Source organism: Eptatretus burgeri, chromosome 2, assembly GCF_056783735.1.
Source record: "Eptatretus burgeri isolate ZD-2024b chromosome 2, Ebu_testis_v1, whole genome shotgun sequence".
Classification (NCBI taxonomy): domain Eukaryota; kingdom Metazoa; phylum Chordata; class Myxini; order Myxiniformes; family Myxinidae; genus Eptatretus; species Eptatretus burgeri.
The window spans coordinates 97479406-97493341 of record NC_140962.1 but is presented as its reverse complement, the minus strand read 5'-3'; the positions used below and the strand labels follow the sequence as shown (position 1 = coordinate 97493341).

Genomic DNA, 13936 nt, shown 5'->3' with positions numbered 1-13936 from the left:
CCAAAATTCCCAAAGACCCTGAAGAACCAAAAGACCCCAAAGACCCTGAAGACCCAAAATAACCTGAAGACTCAAGGACCTAAAAGATCCAGGGGATCCAAAATGACTGAGGATACAAAACACCACGAGGATCCAAAAGACCCAGGGGATCCAAATTACCTGAGGGCACAAAAGACCACGAAGACCAAAATACCTGATCAAAATACCAAGGAGATCCAAAAGACACAATAGGACTATCTTGGACCCATGGAAATTCCACATCATGTAAAATGTGACTTCAGGTTGCCAACACCCCCCCCCCCCCCACACACACACACACACACACACACACACACACACACACACACACACACACACACACACACACACACACACACACACACACACACACACACACACACACACACACACACACACACACACACACACACACACACACACACAGTGAGGTATTTGGGGTCCTTAAGATTCTTCAGGGTTTTTTAGATTTCAGGTCTTTGGGGTCTTCAGGGTGTTTTGGGTCTTTTTTGGTCTTCAGAGTCTTTGGATCTTCAGGGCCTTTTTGTTATATTGGGTCTTTTGGGTCTTCAACGTATTTCAGGGTATTTTAGGTATTTTAGGTCTGGGGGTCTTTTGGGTCTTCTGCATATTTTAGGTATTTTGGGTCTTTAAGAGTTTTCACGGTATTTTGACTCTTGATGGTCTTTTTGGTCCTTGGGGTCTCTTGTGTTTTCTGGGTCTTTGAGGTATTTTGGGTCCTTGGGGTTATTTAGTTATTTTGGGTCTTTGGGGTCTTTGTGGTCTTTTGGGTTTTCGGGGTTTCAGGGTGTTTGGGGTATTTTGAATCTGTGGGGGTGTTTTGAGTCTTTTCAGTATTTTGGGTCTTCAGGGTATTTCGGGTCGTCGGGGTCATTTAGGTACTCAGTGTACTTTGGGTTCTCGGGGTTGTTTTGTGTCTTTGGGAACGTTGGGGGGCTTTTGGGTGTTCTGGGTGCTTCAGGTTAAGTATTTCATGTTCCAATTGTGAGAGACATCAGGTCATTTGTCCAACCAATGGGTGTAAAGTGGACATACATACATAATCACATGCACTTGCTCCATTATATATCTGAGTCCGTGGGGGTTTTGAAGAAAACGCAGTTGATATGTTTTTATTTCATCCACATTCCTTCATGGGGGTTTTTTTTTTGCATATCCAGAGCTGTCAGTTGTCTATACACCGCCCAAAACAAAGGTATGTGTCAGAATAACGTGTTGCGTGCTTGGAACAAGATCCCCCATCGGGGGAGGGGGGGGTACTCTGATCGTATTGATAACTCAGCAATCACCAAAACTGCAAATTAATTTTTTTTAACACAAAACTACCAAACAAAATGTGATTTCCGTTTTCTCACTTTGTCCAACAATCGCATGTTTCTCGTTCACCGAGAATGATGTGTTGTTACGCTTGGCCAATCCCATGCTTTGTAATATACTGTACACGCATCTACTGTACATGCTGTTGGACCTCGACATTCGCGGGGGATACATTGTTGAAAAATGCCGCGAATGTCGGGTCCGTGAATGTGAGGATGTTGTTTGTTAAATTATTAATTGACTTGTTTATTTATTTTTGTGTGGTGTAGGCTCATGGAAGAGCGATAACACAGAACAAATCAGAACAAAACATAACGAAGGGAAGAGCAGGAGAAAGGGGGAAAACCAACAGCAGGACGGAGGGAGAAAGTAGACGGAGACGGACAAACAGGGGATGCAGGTAACGAGTCGGGGAAAGGGAGAACACAAAGTGTGGACAATATGGATACATAATCAAAATTGTGTTCGACCAGTTTGTGATTTGCTCAAGGTCTGAGGAGAGGGGAGAGTCTGATGCCTGTCTGTCAGAAGGATGAGAGATGTCATGGCAAAGTGTGGAGCCATCAGTAAAGAGAGAAAGAGGATTTTCCAGAGAGTCAGTGACATCATTGATGAAGATTAGGAATAACATGGGGCCCAGAAAACTTCCTTGGGGGTCCTCCAGCCTTGACAGGGAGAGGAGAGGAAAGGGTTCCGTTGAGAGCCATACATTGTCTACGAGAGGAGAGGAAGTGAATAATCCAAGAGTGGAGTTGGCCTTGGATTCCATAGTTAGACAGTTTGCAGGGCAGGGCAGGATGCCAGACTGTGTCAAAAGCTCGAGATATTTCCAGAGAGAAGGCCTTGATCTCATGTCTGATATTGAGGACCTCCACCATTGTTGGGAGAGTGGAACCAGCATGTCCAAGGTGGAGTGACCAGGTATGAATCTGAATTAATGATCTGAGATGAGGCTGTTGGAGAAAAGGAATGATCTTGTGTCAACTGTGATGATGGATGACATGATCTTGCTGATGATTGGAGGTAAGCTAATTGGGCTGTCATTAAGGAGATCCGTTTTTGCACCTTTTTACGCCTCCGCTGACAAAGTCACGAGATGCATTATGTTTTCCGATTGTCTGTCTGTCCGTATATACGAACGTACATCCATAACGACATCCGTCCATGTGAATTTTGTTTTCTCTGCAACCGCTTATCCAGTTGACACGGAATTTTCACTGTGAGTGAATACTTATGTGGAATGCTTTTATGATAATTATGACATCATAGGTCATGTGGTGTGGCAGCCATGTTCAAAATTGGCAAAACTTTGGACTTCTGCATCTCCAAAATCGAAACTTGGCACATGTGAAGTACTCCGCAGGGGAAATAAGTGTGATTTCCTTGATGACGGTATTCTTTTACATCCGGAGGATCTCTAATAAATAAAGAAGATATAGCACACCTGACACTAGGCCGAGGCTTCAGACTATGGGATGCTCATGAGTCTGCACCATTGAAATGTAACATCCCAGAAGATATATAAAATAGGATCACATTTATACATGTCGTGTTTTAAAATAACACTTTTTCTTGCGACGAAACATCATGTCTTCCTCAATTCCTGTCTCCTTGAAATTTTTCGAATAAAATAATTCCAACCTGTCATTTTTACCGGCTTTGATACCAGTATATACCAGCAGGATACCCGTCATTGACAGATTTGAGATAATTGGCTTTGCTTCTCACTGATTGAATCAGGCTTATTTTATGAGAGAACTTCTGGGTATATTACATTCGTTATTCGTCCATCATATGCATATATCAACAATTTCTTTCCAGTCCCAACTCTGGAACATCTGATATTAAGCTGGCCATGTGTAATACATGGTTGGGCTAGATAGAGTCCTGCTTGGTGCAGCGTTTGTCCTTGTGCCTTGTTTATCGACGTGGCGAATGATAGAGATACCGGGAATTTGAGCCGCTTGAATTTAAATGGACAGTCACTGGGAATGAGTGGTATATGATGAGGAATCAACACATTCTCTCCTGAGAACTCCCCGATGGACATCGTCGCTTCTATGAGATTTTTTAATCAGCTGCCGCATGACCAACCGAGTTCCATTGCACAATTTCGGGAAATCCAGATCGCGAAGAAGCATGATTGGTGTCTCGACTTTCAATTTCAGCTCATGAGGTGACATGTCCGAAGGATGTAGCGAGATCAGAAACTCGACAGGGTCGTGTACAATTTGATATATGTCCAGAACAGTGTTAATCCATTTAAAGGTGACTTCTTCACTGGGCACACGTTCCGAAAGTCGTTCATTCAGTGTATGAACGACGTCGTTTTGTGGGGCTAGTATTGTCTGTTGTGACAATGAATCGGTCTCCATAATTTGTGAGAAATAGGGGCAATACCTCAGGGCGCTCACCTGGTAGAACAATGATACCGAGGAGGAAGTCAACGTGGCACAGAATCAGCAAAATGTATCAATGAACCAATGTTATAGCAAATACCTATTTTGGGGAGCAAACCCCTGCCCTCAACCGCTCTGCTCAGCATCCACCCATAAGCCAATCTCAGCCATCTCCATCACAGATTTCCAACCATCACATTAAAAGTGACACATTTCTCAAATTGTCCATGTCCACTCGACCTGGATTTTCTTCCTTGTTTCGGAATTGCAGAAAATACAATCTGTACTTCAACAAGACATTGTCACCTTTATCTGAACTGCTTCCACTTGCTCTGGTGGAACATGGATGGTTCACATGAATCAGATTGTTTAGCAAGGTGGATGAGGATTCGTTGTGTCGGGATGATGGTGGATACGTGCGCACCTTCGGGGTTTCCTTCCCTTTGATGCGCGTATATTGCTCGTGGTGCTGAGAACCCGGCATGTCCTCGAACTAATACAACCAAGCATTGAGCTTTCCAAGTCTGGATGAACGTTCAGGTGAGCTCCCACTCAAACAGGATCTTTGTCAGTTGGTGTCTGTGACCTCACAGTGTCGTTACAATGACCACATCAACAGCGTAACGTTTTTGAAACTTGCTTTTCAAACAAAGAGATACAAAGTCAAATGACGAACTTCACCAGAACATGCAATGTCCAACTCCGATTCCTGCATTGTGTTATTTACGCCCCCCAGTGTCCCAGTCCTGCCGGCATAACTCACGTGTGTTCACCTCGGCCTTCGGGTCTGTCGATCCTTCGATTCCCATCACGGTTTCCTTTTGTGGGGCAAAGAAGAATTTTGCCTCTCAAGGAATACTGGATCCCATTGACCAGAGTCGAAGGGCCAGGCTTTTTGACAGAGCTGAGATGTTTAGGGAGTTGAGGCGTAAAACGGTACGTGCACTAAGGGTGGACAAGGAGGCCTATGTGCGAGGAATCTGAGACGGTAGAGCATCACCTGTGGTCAAGTGATTCTCGTCCTGTTTACAGGGGAATTCGTGCATTGTTTCCTCCAAGCCCATCCCTCGGTGTACAGCAGTTAGGGCGGAGGGTGGTAGGCTCTTGACAGAGGAGTCTGAAGTGAAGTCCCGCTGGACCGGTTACTTTGAGTGGCTGTACCAAGCTGATCCACCAGCTGTCGCATTGGATGTCAGGGGTGTTACTATCCCTATTGCTGACCCTCCAATGAACTGCAAACCACCTTTGTTTGTGGAAACACATGCTGTGGTGAACTGGATGAAATGGGGTAACGCTCTTGGGATATATGGCATCCCCATTGAATTTGTCAAGGCTGCTGGAAATGCTGTACTCATGTCATTGCATGCAGTTCTTTGCTCTGCCTGGAACATGGGCATCATCCCAACTGAATGCAAGTGGGGCCTTGTTGACCCTCTCTGGAAAGGGAAGGGTAATCGCCAGAACTGCAACAACTACCGAAGGGTGACGCTGCTCTCAGTGCCAGGCAATGAATTTGCTCGGATAATTCTTGACAGGGTTCACAGCCATCTGCTTCAGCAGTCCAAAGGCTTTGCACCAGAGGTCAACGATTGACCCGATCCTTGCTCTTCGGGTCCTCACCGAATGCAGACCAGTGTTTTGGCAGGGGCTGCTTGCAGCCGAAGTTGATCTCTGCAAAGTGTTTGATTCAGTGAATCGGTATGTCATCTGGAGGATTCTCAGTCTTCGTCGGGTGCCACCAAAACGGATCATTCCGATGTCTGAACTACACTCTGGTGCTGAGAGTACTGTGAGATGTGTTGATACCATCTCCCACTTATTTCCACTTGTTACTGGAGTTCATCAGGGGTGTGTGTTGACCCCACACTTTGCAGTGCTTGTGTGAACTGGATTCTGGGGAGGATGTCGAGGAGATCAAGCTGCGGTGCATCGTTTGGGAATGTCAAGATTTCTGACCTTGATTTCACCGAGGATGCAGTCATCTTTCCTGAGAGTCTGGATATCCTTTTAGGGCCCCTCGAGGTACTGAATGAGGAGTCAGAGCCACCTGGATGATGGGTTTCCTGTGTCAAAGTTAAGATATAGGCTTTCAATGACATATTGGATGCTGCTGTCCTGTCTGTGCCTGTTTGTGGTGAGGATGTTGAGGTCGTGGAGAGATTCACTTTCCTTGGCAGTGATATTCATGTCTCTGCTGGCTGTGAGTCAGAGGTCAATAGACATCTGGGTTGGGCCTGGAGAGTCATGGATTCACTGGATCATGGAGTGTGGTGCTGTCGGTACCTGTGCAGGAGGATGAAAGTCCGAGTCTTCAGGTCCTTGGTGCTTCCAGTCTTGCTCTTCAGATGTGAGACTTGGTCTCTGTCCAGGGATCTGAGATGGAGACTTAATTCCTTTGGTACCAGATCTCTTCGGGAATCATTGGTATCGCTGGTCGGACTTTAAGTCCAACGAGCGGTCGCTGAGAGAGACTCAAATAAGATTTGTTACCTGCATAGTCCGTGAGCGTCAGCTATGGCTGTGTGGACGTGGGGCTCCTTATCCAAGTGGCTTAAGCACTCAAGCAAGCACCCCATTGTTCACGGTTGCTAAGGAACAGCTTGCTTGCTGCTTGGTAACGGAACACGTCACAGAAGACAGGGATCGGCACGCGTTTCATCCGCACCCGTGAGCCCGAACAGTCCACAAGAAACAGTAACTCTCCAATACATGACATACCTTAACATCAAGTTACATCATCCTTCAAGTACTCCAGTGGGTGAGATAAATGCTGACAGAATGGCGACAGGTATGAAAACTTGTATTTGAGCTTTCTCACCTGTGTTTGAATCCGGATGAAGTGCATTGTGGAGCAAACAATGAAATCTGTTATTTTTGTGACCCCCTCTTGTTACTGTTGATCTAAATTTGTGCTGAAAATTATTTAAAAAAAAAAAAAAATATATATATATATATATATATATATATATATATCAATGTCATCCATACGAAAATGGAGCGAAGTGTTTGTTATCTTGTCCGAGACAATGCACCAACGGTTCACGAAACTCAGCTATACTTTCCTTTGTATACATGACTGGATCGCGATACCTATGAGCTCACAATGAGGAGAGAATGAGTAAAAACTAGAGGGTTTAAAATTGAGCCAAGGCCGCCAAGTGTTTGCTATGTAGCTCAAGGTACATCACCGAACAGGATTGGTCCAGTGCTATCACGTGCCAACCACAGAACAGACCAGTGACGACAGGTTTACCCTATCTTTCTTTCTGTATTTATAACGGAGCAAGTGTTTGTGATTATTTATGTATGTTGGTGGTATACCCGCAATGCACCCGTCAGTTGGACAGCTTACCTGACGTCACCCACACTTGTCTCCTGAAATGCTTAAACTAAAGTAGCCAGAGGTACCAAAAGACCAACCCCCCCCCCCCCGGAGGACCCAAAACGACCCTGAGAACCCAAAAATACCCTGAAGACCCATAAACACCCAAAAGACTCAAAATACCTAAAAGACCCAGAAGACCCATAAGAACCCACAGATCCAAACTACATAAAAGACCCTGAAATACCGAAAAGTTCCCAAAAACCTAAAATCCCCATAAGACCCCAAAATACCTAAAAGACCCCGAAGACTGAAAACACCCCAAAGACATTTAAAGACACCAAAGACCTCAGAGACCCAAAACACCCCGAAGACCATAAATACCTGAAAGACCAAAATGACCCCAGACCTCAAAGACCCCAAAGACTCAAAAGACCCTGAAGATCTTTAAATCCCCAAAAGACAGCGAAGATCCAAAAATACCCTGAAGATCCAAAAGACCCCGAGAAACCAAAAGACCCCGAGTTCTGAAAAGACCCTGAGTACCCCAAAGACTTAACATGCTCAGAGGACTCAGAGGACCCAAATAACCCAGAGAATCCAAATGACCAGAGAACACAAAAGACGAGGGCCCAAAAGAACAAGGGAACCTAAAATACCGAGAGAACTCAAAATACCGAGAAGACCCAACGGGACTATCTGGGACCCATGGAAATTCTGCATCATGCAAAATGCGACTTCAGTTGCCAACCCCCCCCCCCCCACCGCCCCCACTTCGTCAAACATAAAGTGAGGTCTTTTGGATATTTGGGGTGTTTGGTTTTGGGGCTTCAAGGTATTTTGGTGTCTTTTGGGTCTTTTCGGTATTTTGGGTCCTCAGGGTCATTTAGTTATTTTGGGTCTTCAGGGTCTTTTGGGTATTTGGGGTCTGTGTGGTGTTTTGGGTCTTTATGGTCTTTTGGGATCTCGGGGTTGTTTTTGGTCTTTTAGGTCCTCGGGGGTGAACGGGTTTGGGTTCTCTGGGTGATTTTGGTGAAGTATTTCAGGTTAAAATTGTGAGTGTTGTCATATCAGGTCAACTGTCCACCAATGGGTGAAAAGTGGATATACATACATAATCACACACACTTGCTCCAAGATATATATATATATATATATATATATATATATATATATATATATATATATATATATATATATATATATATATATATATATATATATATATATATATACACAGGGTGAGTCAGGAGTAGTGCCCGATTTCTGTCAGTTGATTGTTTGTTTGCAATTTGTATTGTTGTACAAGAAGGTAGAAATAAATGAATGATATATTTATGTAAGTATTTATTCAAGAAAAAATTATTACGGAACTGCACCAAGCTGTTTTACTTGCAATTTTCAAAGTTCCCTCCCTCGTGGTCGATGCACAATTGCAGCTGAGCACGCACAGAGCGGCACACACGCCTGCAGAGTTCGATATCAATTTCCTCAAACTTTGCAGTGATTTGAGCCTTTAATTCCTGAATGGTACGAGGCTTTTCACGATAAACAAGGTCTTTCATGAGCCCCCAAAGAAAGAAATCTGGAGGTGTAAGGTCTGGGGAGCGTGCTGGCCACTCGATCGGACCGCGGCGGCCGATCCACTTTCTGGGAAAGTTTTCATCAAGCCACTGATGAACATAACATCCATAATGAGGTGGAGTTCCATCATGCTGGAAATAACAGTCCTGATCTTGTACCCTGGGCCAAAAGAAGGTTTGCAGCATATCCAGGTAAATTTCTGCAGTGACAGATCCCTCAAAGAAAAAGGGTCCAATTATTCCAAATGGAGATATGGCTGCCCAAACTGTCACTCCAGGTAAATTTACCTCCTTCTCAACTATCACTGTTTGGTTATTCGCAGCCCAGTTGACACAATTGTGTCTGTAAGGCCTAAGTCACATTTGCTCTACGGCGAGGATAAGGCGGCCGTACGCCCTCTGAATTGACAGAAACGTGCGGTGGCCTCAGGGTGGCCCTACGCCGTTTGGCTATCTTTTACAGGTCGTCGGGGTCGCCGTGGAATTATAACGCGGAGTTTGAACTTTTTATCATTTCTACGTTCGCTGTAGCAATTCGACAAGCCAAAAAAAAACTGGTAAACAAAAAAAATAAAAAAATAAAAAAATTAACCCATTCGTTACCGTCCGTCTGGTCGCACATTCGCTTTTGGGCCCCGCTGCAGTCGCCTTGCGGGCACCTTGAGGCTACCTTGCGTCTGCCTTGAAAATTATATGGCCGCCGCAGGGCCCCCTGAAGGTCCCCGTGCGACATCAAATCAAAGACCGTACGGCAACACCACGTTTCGGTCTCCACAATTTCTTAATACGCCGTGCGGCTCCCCGAAAAATAAAAACATATGTAACTGCTACATTGTGTGACCGTGGAAATACTGTGGCCGCCGTATAATTGTTAGTGGCCGTAGATTTTGGAGACCCCACAGCCGGTGTGGCAAATGTGACTTCGGCCTTCATTGTGCCATTAAGCTTAAAACATGCCTCATCTTACAACCAGATGTTGTCTCGCATTGTGTCCTCTTCGTTGAGTTTAGCTAAGAACTCTTCGCAAAATTGAAGACGGTGGTCGTCATCTCCATCATGAAGGGCATGCAGTAAGCGTGGAATGTAAGGTTTCCATCATTTCTGGTGAAGGATACGGATAACACTTGATTGGCTCACTTCCAACTCTGCAGATAAATGGCGAGTTGACTTTTGCGGACTTTGTTCCAGTCTTCTAATGGCTTCTTCAGCCTTAGCTACATTCGTTGCCGTTTTCGGATGACCGGACTTCTTTGCAGTGGCTACCGACCCTGTTACTTCAAATTTCTCGACAATCAATCGTATGTTTCTTCCCTGAAGTGGGTTAATATCGAATTCCTGTGCCAAACGAATTGCCGCCATCATTGGTTGTTCATTAAATTTGTAGTAATGTTTCACGGTCGCAATGCGTTGATTCATTGAAAGGTAATTCATGGTTCAATTTGGTGCAAATTCAGTAACTTTCCAAACTCGCAGCAATAACCTGCAAAACAAAATCAAAAATCAAAAATAAATTACGAAAATTAATAATCTGCAAGACAATTATTAACAACATGACTTCCCAGAAAGAATCTGACAGCCGAAAAAACAGAAATCGGGCACTACTTTTGACTCACCATATATATATATATATATATATATATATATATATATATATATATATATATATATATATATATATATATATATATACATATATATACATATACATATATATATATATATACATATATATACATATATACATATATATACATATATATACATATATACATATATATATATATATACATATATACATATATATACATATATATGTATTTATATATGGTAAAACTGCTATCACTGGTCTGTTCTGTGGTTGGCACGTGATAGCAGTGGACCAATCATGTTCGGTGATGTACCTCAGGCTGCGGAGCTCATACTCAGCGGCCTTGGCTCCACGTTTTAACCCCTCTAATTTTTGTTCTTTCGCTCATGATAGCGAGCTAAAAAGTCTTGCGATCCGGAGTCATGTATATTAAGTACGATATAGCTGAGTTTCATGGACCGTTGACGTGTCATCAAGGATACAACACTCAGCTCCATTATAGTATAGATGTTAAATTTAAAGATGGAACGGTAAATTTACAATCACTTCCCCCTTTCTTCACTTATCTTCACTACCCAATGTGCATTACAACATTGGCCTGGCGGAACAACGTTGGATCAACGTCAGAAGGAAACATTGGCCCGACGTTGGGTTGATGTTGGAAGCGTTGGCCCGACATTGGAAGGGAGCATTGGTCCCACGTAATTTGGTCCCATTGGGCCAAGGTTGGGCTGATGTCGTATTACCCTAAATCAAGTAGTAAATTTATCCACACAGTATCGAGCAACAAAGAACAGTTGTCAATGTTTTTATTCCAAATCAAAAACAAACACATCTTCAAAAATTTAAAATAAGCAGACAAGTAAAACAAGCAGCAAAATCAGGAAGAAAACAACATATTAAGATGATACAACATGCCCTGAAACATTGTTACATTTCCATCTAATTAATTTCTTTAATGTCCTTGATCTTCTTTCAACGCCACACATTACCACTCCTAAACCACTGCAGGGCCATGGAATCTGTGGGGGAAGAAAATATGAACAAAAGTCGGACAAACATTCATGCATCCACTTTCAAGACCATGACCAAAGCACAAAACCGTACAAATTTAGCACCCGCTGACCAAATATACCACGTACTTGTAAAACACGGTGATGCAGTATTCAAAAATATCCCTGTATCCAACAAAGTTGTGTTTCTTGCGTTGTATTGCAAAGAAAGTTACTTCTTCTTTGGGAGCTTTATCCCTCATGCGTGGGTCTCCACACCGACAACCAGTTGGGGTATCCGTGGAGAGATAATCCCTGCCATACTTCAATCGCCGCAAGGAAATCTCCAACAAACCTGGGATCGGTCATCATACTCCTGTATGCAGACTGAAAGGGTAGAAGACAGTACATCATATTAGTTAAGACGCAAAATGAAGAGAGACTAAACACAAGTGATTTCATACTTTCTCACATGTTCCATCTGTACAAACTATATTGTCGTGACATGTTTGCCTAATACTTCCCAATCCTCAAATGAGGATGGCTGTATATCATGGGACAAATGATCAGCCTCGGGCTGATCTTGTCGCACGTGAGAAGGACGATGATGAGTCGTTGCTTCTTGGTTTGCTGCAGCGTCCATCATCGTTGGAGGTGGTAATTCCAAAGCAGCAAAACAAGTAAGGAATGGAGGGTAAACAGGATGCTGGCAAAGAGTTCCAAAGTGATGCAGTATGGGGAAAGAAACCAGAGAGGATACCTCATCGCCATGGTTTAAATCACACAAGCGATGCGAAACAAACACTCCCGTCATGTTGTTAATCTCACAATCAACTCACACTCTCGGCTTTCTCTCTCTCACGATAATAAATTTGTGTGCCGGATGTCAGATGGTTTGCTCTACAGATGTGGATTTGAATAATGGCAAGTGGATTAGAACCCAGCATAACAAACTTTATTTAAATTTACGAAAATTTCTTCAAAATAAATTTAAATACAATAAAACAAATAACATTCAAAGAACAAAATCCAAGAATCATTCAAATTTAAAAAGTGAACTCCGCATTCAAATCAAATCAATCTTCATCAACAGCATCACTGTCTGAAGGGACATCAGAAAGGGCTTCATCAACGATAATCGTGGCCTTGGCACCTGTAATGGTATGAGAAACTGAATTAATAAAATATGTATATTGAATTACGCTCTCTTCCTCTCTCTTCCCCCTTCCCCCCATCTCCCACTCCGTCTGCACGTGTCATGTGAAGTTTGGCCTCGTCACTCCGGGCACCAAAGGTGCTTAGTGATGTTTCATGCCAAAGGCGATCACGGATTGTTCCTTCGTAGGTGCGGGCGCTTTCACCGCTGATGGCTCTGTTGCTTATGCTGAATCGACGTTTGAAGCGCTGCAGCCAACCATTGGAGGAACCAAACTCGCCGATGGACATGACCTCACCGAAGAACTTAGCCTTTGTTTGTAGTATGTCCTCGGTCACAGGGAGATTTTTCGCACGAACACCCGAAAACCACAGATACTGTACAATGCCTTCTCCATATGCTCATGACGAGCGTGGCGCAGCATCTTAGCGGATGACAAAATATCATCAGTCGCACTTATCCATTTTGTGGCATCGGCGACGATATCGCCAACTGTCCGGCGCTTAAGTTCAAGTTTCCACAGAAGAGAAAAATGATTAGCAATCTCTTGCTGGCTCGCAGACGAGTTCTCCTTTGCGTATTCGCATATCATGCGTTTCTGATCGAGTGTTAAACACAATCTCGGCCTCTTTCTTCCAGACATTCTGAACGAAATCTGTGAACTGAGCAGTCTCAATGCACGGCGTGAAGCAGACGGGACCAGCACGTGCTCCCGCTGACCATTCACCAATGATGACTAAGGATATTTTTAGATGATTGCACAATATTCGTGATGTGGCGAAGTACAACCGATCGCCGGCGGTTAGCGCCAGTGGATAAATGAGTGTGTTTTCAATTGTCATAAGTACTTATGTACTGGGAAAATTTGGGTGGATGGGGGTGGCGGATCGTAATTGAAAAATGCATTTTGGAAATTGGGAAACCCTGATTTCCAGGCGGAAGGCGAGGGTGGGTGGCGGTTAATTGAGGTTACACTGCAGTTATATTTCAGAATTGCAAATAATTATCTACAGTTTTCCATCCATTTCAATGTATACAAAGTTTATGAAGTGAAACCAATGTAATCAGATATGGTTATTTTGTCAATAGGGACTGGAAAAGTATAGAGACAACTTAAAGTCATCTATTTATTATGCATGCACTTGGAGGAGGGGGAAAGATTACAGTGAAAAAAAAATGTGGGATGCGAGGAGCGGGGAAGGAAGGATGTGAGCAGTGTTTGAGGGTGGGGTGTGAAAAGCAGGGAGAGAGAGGGGTTGAGGTGCAGAAAAGGAGTGGTGTGAGGAGTGGAATGAAGAGGTAGGACGGAGGTGTGGGAGTTTACAGTACGTACATAATTCAAGGTAAGATGAAGGAATACACTACATGCGGACAAGTGTGTCTAAGTCGATGGTAAAACAAAACCACACACGTTCAGGAATGTGCCAGGGTAGGGTGAAGCAGGATGTCCAAGATGAGACAATCTCTGGTACAAACAGCTGATCTGTGAGATGCACAGGAGAAGTCAGAGGTCAAACCAAAAATCAAGGAGGGGGGGGGG

At 43.7% G+C, this 13936-nt stretch overlaps 1 long non-coding RNA gene across 3 annotated transcripts; it reads right to left on the bottom strand.

Annotated features, from left to right (window-relative positions):
• Window positions 1-11050: 11050 nt before the first annotated feature.
• On the bottom strand, window positions 11051-13930 carry LOC147032640 (uncharacterized). Of its 3 annotated transcripts, none has more exons than XR_015055266.1 (3): window positions 13730-13930; window positions 11391-11627; window positions 11051-11270 (listed from the first exon to the last, which is right to left on the bottom strand). It is a non-coding gene; the product is annotated as an uncharacterized LOC147032640 (long non-coding RNA). The 3 variants fall into 3 exon arrangements; XR_015055265.1 differs by having other exon boundaries at window positions 11391-12393; window positions 13808-13925; XR_015055264.1 differs by having other exon boundaries at window positions 13808-13898.
• Window positions 13931-13936: the final 6 nt, after the last annotated feature.